The sequence below is a fragment of the Nansenia antarctica genome (genome assembly GCF_963989245.1).
Source record: "Nansenia antarctica genome assembly, chromosome: 13".
Taxonomy (NCBI): Eukaryota; Metazoa; Chordata; class Actinopteri; order Argentiniformes; family Microstomatidae; genus Nansenia; species Nansenia antarctica.
In genome coordinates this window covers 5,330,457-5,338,317 of record NC_137683.1, presented here as the reverse complement: position 1 = coordinate 5,338,317, position 7,861 = coordinate 5,330,457, and the positions used below count along the sequence as shown (strand labels likewise).

Here is a 7,861-nt window from a genome sequence, read left to right as displayed (position 1 = left end):
GTCCAGGCCCAAGCTCATCTCGCTAGCAATGCCCCTGTGAGTCAAGGCCCAAGTAGCTCTATTAGACACACACCATTTTCCTCCAGCCTGACCTCTCAGGGCCAAACCTCTGCAGGGCGTGGCACTAGCCTCCCCTCACCACCAGGTGTCACCCCTGGCCGAACCTCTATTGGGATGGGCACTAGCCTCCCCTCCCCAATAGGGGTCAGCTTCGGCCAACCCTCTCTGGTGATTGACACTAGCCTCTCCCCACCACTAGGGGTTCCTCTCAGCCAAGCAGCTGGTGGGCCTGTACACTTTACTAAGCCTCCTATCAGGATGGACTTCCCAGTCTTTGGGGGTTCAAGGGAAGTATCAGATGTGATGAACTTTATTGAGAAGTGTGAAACATTTCTATCGATCAGACCGCTCTCAGATCCAGAACTCATTGGAACGCTGTCCATTGTTCTCAAAGGACCAGCCCACAGCTGGTGGACCGTGGAAAAAAAGAAGGTCCGCAACTGGACAGAGTTTAAAGAAGCCTTCCATGGTGCATTTCTTACCTCTGATTACAAGACGGAGGTGGAGGAGAAACTGAGGGATATGGTCCAGACCCCCACCCAATGTCTGCGAGATTTTGCATATGACTATCGTGCACTCTGCTTGAGGTGGAAGTCTGATATTTCAGAGAAGGAGCTGGTGAGAAAAATCCTCAACAACTGTAACCCCAGGATGATGGTAAGGAAAGGCCAAGCGGAGGCACCTCAGCGCTGGGGAGTGTGGTAGTCTGGGGAGCAGCGCCCAGGGCACCCATGCCCTCACACAGCCCCATTCCGTTGTCCATGGCAACCCTATTCCTAACCTCTTACCGAGAACCCCCACCAAAATGAAGAGGAGAGAATCTGCTAGATTACTAGCTAGATCTAGTAATCTAGACGTGACGGGTAGAGTCAGGGTCGTCAGTCCTCAGAAGGCCGCCCAGCCTTCCACCCCTGTAAAGACAGAAACACCCCATGCAGTGTTCACTCCAAAACAAAAGGAACCAGAGCCGGAGGAGGAGGAGGCGTTTACCACACCCATGAAGGAGGAGCCTCCAGAGGAAATGATGGACTGTCTGGAGGGGCTGACGGAGGCCATGTACGGGGACGACGAGGAGTTTGAGCGCTCCTCCTCCTTGGGAGCAGGACAGGAGGATCCAGGCTGTGTGTTCCAGCAGGAGGAGGACGAGGTGGACGCTCTTCCCGACGCCCACTACGGCCTACTGGGCACCAGCCAGGCCCTGGTCCAGCCCCAGGGCCACATGGAGGACCTCCCGGGGGAGATACTGATGCTGGTGTTCGGTCTCCTCCCTGCCGAGGACATCTATCGTCACGTGGGCCTGGTCTGTCACCGCTGGAGGGAGATCGTCACCCAGCCTCTGTTTGTTCCATGGAAGAAGCTGTATTACCGTTACCAGAAAAGAGAGAGAGAGGCCGTTCGGGAGATCAGCTGCATTCTGAAGGCCAACAGCATCACCAAGGAGGACGACCTGAGTGTCATCAACCTTGTCAGGTTCATGGCCCAGTATAAGCCCAGGGAGAGGGTGGAGGCTGCCGCGGTGCTGCAGAGTGTGAGGAGCCACAGTCTCTTCCCCCAGGCGGAGGCCTGCCTCAAACACAGGCTCCCTCAACTAGAGGGCATGGAGGAGGGTCCTAACCCGTGGGCGGCCATGACTCTGGTCCTCGTGCTGAGTGACGGAGTGGGGGACGTCCAGGCCCTGGTGGCCCGGCTGAGGCGCTGCCTGGCCTCACACACCGCCATCACAGAGTACCTCAGCGCCGTGGCAACCCTGCTGCTCGCCATGAGGAACAACAACATCAGCATCAGCAACAGGTGGCACTACAACATCTTCTATGTCCTCCACCTGATGGAGAACGCCCCCCCCTCAGCCGTCACCAGCCAGAGCGGCCCCATGTTACACAGGAGACCCCAGTGTCAGGTGACCCACGAACAGCAGCAGATCCTGAACCATGACATCCAGAGCGGCCACGGGGTTAAGATCATGGCCTTTGCAGGCACTGGGAAGACCACCACACTGGTGAGGTATGCCCAGCAGAGGCCACACCTCCGTTTCCTGTACGTGGCCTTCAACAAGTCGGTTGCCATGGCGGCGCAGCCGTTGTTTCCCTCCAACGTAGACTGCCGGACGGTTCACTCCATGGCCTTTGCAGCCGTTGGCAAGAAGTATCAGGAGAAGAAGAAGCTGTCGTTCAACGTGAAGCCCTTCTCGGTGGCCTGGGTCCTGCCCAAGGGGCGCGGCGGCTTCGTCAACGCCAAGGTGGTCACCCAGACCCTCACCGCCTACATGGCCTCGGCCGACACGCACATCACCCCGGAGCACGTCCCCGCGAGCTACAAGAACACGAAAGGGAACATGCAGATAACCAGCGAGGAACAGAAGAGGTTGTTTGTGAATGACGCCCAGGAGATCTGGGACAGAATGGTGGACTTGGGACACAGGAGCAGAGATTCAGGATACCACATGTGCGCTGACGGCTATCTGAAGCTGTGGCAGCTAGAGAGGCCGTGTCTGGACAAGTATGATGCTATCTTTATTGACGAGGCCCAAGACTGCACGCCAGCCATCATGGACATCATGTTGTCTCAGTGTTGTGGGAAGATCCTGGTTGGAGACCAGCAGATCTACACCTTCAGGGGAGCGGTCAACGCTCTTCATCTAGTGGCACACACACACCTCTACTACCTCACCCAGAGCTTTCGTTTCGGTGCTGAGATCGCCTACATCGGAGCCACCATTCTCCACCTGTGTAAGAAAGTGAAGAAGATCCTTGTGGGAGGGAAGCAGGAGGGCAGTGTGCGAGGTACTACTGGGGACACACTGGACATCCTGAAGTCTGGGCTGAGTCCAGAGCAGGGGAAGATAGCCATCCTGGCGCGCAGCAACGCCACTGTGTTTGATGAAGCTGTGAGACTCATCACTGCCAATCCCCACTGTAGACTGCGCATCGTAGGGGGGGTTGAGAACTTTGGCCTGCAGAAGATTCTGGACATTTGGCATCTGAGGCAGCCAGAAAACAGCCGGGGGGAAGGAATAATTCAGGACAGCTTCATCCGGAACTTTGCCAGGAGTACAAAGCTGGGGGGTTACCAGGGGCTGAAGCAGTACGCCACCAACACAGAGGACCGCGAGCTGGAGGTCAAACTGGCCATCGTGGAGAAGTACAACAGCCGCATCCCCGAACTGGTGCAGCGCATCTGCGGCTGCACCGAGAGCCACCCTCAGAACGCAGATTTCATCCTGGGGACGGTCCACAAAGCCAAGGGGTTGGAGTTTGACACGGTGGTGGTCACCGACGACTTCGCCAAAGTGTTTTGGCGAAGCGACTTCAGCGACTTCGCTAGTGTTCAGAGCTGATGATGTCCCAGAGGACGAATGGAATCTGCTGTATGTGGCGGTGACGCGGGCCAAGAGCTCTCTGATCATCACCAAGTCCATCACCAACCTGCTCACACTGGCCGGGGAGTACTTCCTGAGGTCAGAGTTGACCGATGCCCTGCTGACGGAAGGCCAGCCGCCCCTCTGCTCCGTGCGGGAGTGTAAGAACTCCATCATGTCCGACTCGGCCATCGCCATGCGCAAGCTGCCCATCCGATACATGGAGAGTGCAGACTCTGGGGGTCCAGTGTGTGAGAGCTGTGTGTGGCAGCGCATTGGCCCCACCGCATGTCTTCTGGCCCCACCAGAGAAGCTCCAGACTTTGCCCCAAACACAGGAGCGCCTGGAACTGCCCATCCACTATGCCATCATCTATGCTATCTTTTAGGAGTGCCTTGATATCTATGCCAACTAGGCTATCTTTTAGGAGTGCCTTGATATCTATGCCAACTAGGCTATCTTTTAGGAGTGCCTTGACTTACCCTTCTAAACCCTGTCATTCAGACCTCAACATCGTACATAGCCATTGCCACCTCACCCTGCATCTCAGATCTACCGCTGACGCTGGCTGAGATAGCAGAGGCACAGGAGAAGGACCCTGATGTCAGCTCCCTGGAGGCTCCTAACAAGTCGGACCGCATCGGGTTCGTGAAGATTCAAGGAGTACTCTATCGACGAAACCCTGTGAAAGGAGAGGGGGACAAGTTCCAGCTTGTTGTCCCGAAGAGTCTGATTCCATGCTTCCTGAATTACTTCCATGATCATCCATTGGGGGGACATTTGGGCAGGCTGAAGACTCTTCTTCGGGTCTTGGAAGTGGCCTGGTGGACATCCGTCCGGAAGGATGTCTGGGCTCACGTCAAGAACTGCCTCACCTGTCAGCAGTACAAACCAGACAACCAGAAGCCAGCTGGCTTTCTGCAATCGACTCAGGTGGAAGAACCTGGGGACACCCTGGGACTGGACCTGATGGGGCCCTTTCCCCGCAGCAAGAAGGGAAATATCTTCCTGCTTGTGGTGGTGGATTATTTCACCAGATGGGTGGAGATGTTCCCTCTGAAGGACAGCAAGGCGCATCGCATCGCCACCATTCTCACAGAAGATATCTTCACCAGGTTTGGAGTTCCCCGACAACTGGTCTCAGATCGTGGACCACAGTTCACAGGTCAGGTGATGGCCGATCTCTGCAAGACCTGGGGAGTGACCCAGAAGTTCACCACCAGCTACCACCCACAAGCGAACCTCACAGAGAGGGCAAACCGAACAATTAAGACCATGATCGCCTCTTATGTTGAGGGGTGTCACAAGAACTGGGATCGGTGGATACGTGAATTCCGCTTCGCCATCAACTCAGCGATGCACGAGTCCACCGGAAGAACCCCAGCAGAGCTGACTTTGGGGAGGACTCTGAAGGGACCACTGGAGCGGCTCATAGCCACAGCACCGTCACCACAGCAGTCGCCCTATCAGCTCCTGGAACGACAACAAGAAATAGCTAAACAAGTCAAACAGAGGATGGGAGTGTGCCAAGCCAGACAAGCCAAATATTACAATGCCCGCAGGAGAGGTGCACAATTCCTGCAGGGAGATTTGGTCTGGGTCAGAACACACCCTCTCTCAAAAGCGTCAGACTACTTCTCAGCCAAGCTCGCGCCCAAATGGTCAGGTCCAGCCACTGTCCTGAGAAAGTTAGGTCCCCTGAATTACCGAGTCCAATGGAACGACCAGACACAAAAGGTTGACACTCTGAATGTTGTCAATTTGAAGCCCTACTTTGGGGTTTAGACCCCGGTACCTCCGGCGGGGGGGGGGGGGGTTCTGTGGCACTGCCACATGTGCCATAAATGTATATGGTGCACTATATTTAATTACCCAGAAAATAACTTATGAAAGGGGTTATTGAAATGAAATGTCCTCAAAGTTGTATATGGTGTGGGTAAATGAAAAAGAAACTTGTAATGTGTGGTGAAAGGTCATTGGTTTCTGTCTATGTTGAATGCTATGTCCATTGGCAATGTACGGGTTAATGGGGAAAAGACGCGACTTTCGAAGGCACCTGTCCACTATAAGGGAGGGGTCAAGGAGGAAGTAAGGGGGGGTTGTTTTGGGGGAAATGTTTGGAGAGAAGGAGATACGAGGGCGCCAGTTTTGATATTGCAGCCGCTTAAATTACCACACGGATGGACTGAAGTTTGAACCGTTGATCTGGGGAAATCAAGATAGTGTGTTACACGGAGATCACAGAGACTCGTTCATCACCGTCGTATGTGGATTACCTGTCATCGCAAGTGTTGACCAACCCTATTCTACTCTACGCTCATCGCTGTTCCACCTCTCTCCCAAGGAACGGTTGAGAGCGATCTATTTTGTTTTCTTTTGGGTTTTGTGCAATTGCCTTTTTGGGGGGGTTTAATTAGGACTGATCAGTCTCGTTGCGCCGTGCGTTTTTTCCATCCTGCGTTGGATTATATGACTTTGATTCAGCCTGGAACCCTGTGGACGGGCCTAATAGGCTAGGGTTGTTGAGACTCATTTTCTTTGATCCAGCTATAGTTCGCATTGCGGACAAACGGGACTGGTTAGGGATTGCTATTTGTGTTGTATATCGTTGTTATGAACTTTCATGTGATTTGGAAATACAGTTTACTGATGATTCAAGCCATTGTTTTCATGTCATATATCAATTTATTACTTTAGCAGAGGGAAGTTAACTCTATCCATAAAAGAATCTGAGTTTGCTATGGCACAGATTTGTTCACTACAGGTCTGATTGTTATAGATGGTGGCCAGTACGGGTACGGAATATATCCATTCACTATATTTGTTATTTTCCTTGAAGTAATTTTGATGTTGACTGTGCACTAGAAGTTTATGTCCTGTGATTGTTGTTGGGATAACAGTGCATAATAATACATGGTAAAAAAATAAATACAAAATAATAATACAAAATACAAGATATATATTTAATTAGAGAGAGAGGTCAGAATGAGTGATCAGGAAATCGATGAGCCTGTGGCAGAGGAGCTACCAGGCCACACAGATGACCGGTCAGCTACGTCTTCCCCCACAGGAAGTATTGTTCCTCCAGAGCTCAGGGACCATTGGGTAACAAGACGAAACCCTGTAGGGGAAGTAACATCACTGCTGAGCTCACTATACATATCCGATGAGGATGAAGCAGACGGGGTAGAGGAAGATGAGGGGGAGGAGGACGATGCCAAGGAAGATGCATCCACCTCCATACTCATAGCCCTCAATGAAACTGTTGGTCTGTTTACCGACAAAGTGAATGACCTGGAGGAGAGATTCAACTCATCAGTGGACAGTGCTATAAACAGGGAAGCAGGTCTAAGGGAGTATGTGACCAGGGAAATGGAAGACAAGGAATCATGGGTCGCGACCTCTTTTAAACATCTTGATGAGCAAATAGTTGCTTGTCTCAGGAGGCGGGATGAGACGTGGAAAGCAGAGACTCAACGGATGATTCGTGCCTACACCCCTGCTATTCAGAGGACATTCCCCTACACTAGTCATTCCCCTGGCCAAGTCGCTGTTAGCTCAATCCAAGCCCATCCATCCAGCTATGGCCTGCAGAGTAGCTCAGTCCAGGCCCAAGCTCATCTCCCTAGCAATGCCCCTGTGAGTCAAGGCCCAAGTAGCTCTATTAGACACACACCATTTTCCTCCAGCCTGACCTCTCAGGGCCAAACCTCTGCAGGGCGTGGCACTAGCCTCCCCTCACCACCAGGTGTCACCCCTGGCCGAACCTCTATTGGGATGGGCACTAGCCTCCCCTCCCCACTAGGGGTTCCTCTCAGCCAAGCAGCTGGTGGGCCTGTACACTTTACTAAGCCTCCTATCAGGATGGACTTCCCAGTCTTTGGGGGTTCAAGGGAAGTATCAGATGTGATGAACTTTATTGAGAAGTGTGAAACATTTCTATCGATCAGACCGCTCTCAGATCCAGAACTCATTGGAACGCTGTCCATTGTTCTCAAAGGACCAGCCCACAGCTGGTGGACCGTGGAAAAAAAGAAGGTCCGCAACTGGACAGAGTTTAAAGAAGCCTTCCATGGTGCATTTCTTACCTCTGATTACAAGACGGAGGTGGAGGAGAAACTGAGGGATATGGTCCAGACCCCCACCCAATGTCTGCGAGATTTTGCATATGACTATCGTGCACTCTGCTTGAGGTGGAAGTCTGATATTTCAGAGAAGGAGCTGGTGAGAAAAATCCTCAACAACTGTAACCCCAGGATGATGGTAAGGAAAGGCCAAGCGGAGGCACCTCAGCGCTGGGGAGTGTGGTAGTCTGGGGAGCAGCGCCCAGGGCACCCATGCCCTCACACCGCCCCATTCCGTTGTCCATGGCAACCCTATTCCTAACCTCTTACCGAGAACCCCCACCAAAAAGAAGAGGAGAGAATCTGCTAGATTACTAGCTAG

At 52.9% G+C, this 7,861-nt stretch overlaps 1 pseudogene across 1 annotated transcript; it reads left to right on the top strand.

The window, feature by feature from the left end:
• The first annotated feature begins 318 nt into the window (after window positions 1-318).
• LOC308169105 (F-box DNA helicase 1-like) lies at window positions 319-7,726 on the top strand (annotated as a pseudogene). Its single transcript has 4 exons — window positions 319-717; window positions 1,019-3,791; window positions 3,920-4,982; window positions 7,377-7,726. The product of its transcript is annotated as an F-box DNA helicase 1-like (transcript).
• The last annotated feature ends 135 nt before the right edge of the window (window positions 7,727-7,861 follow it).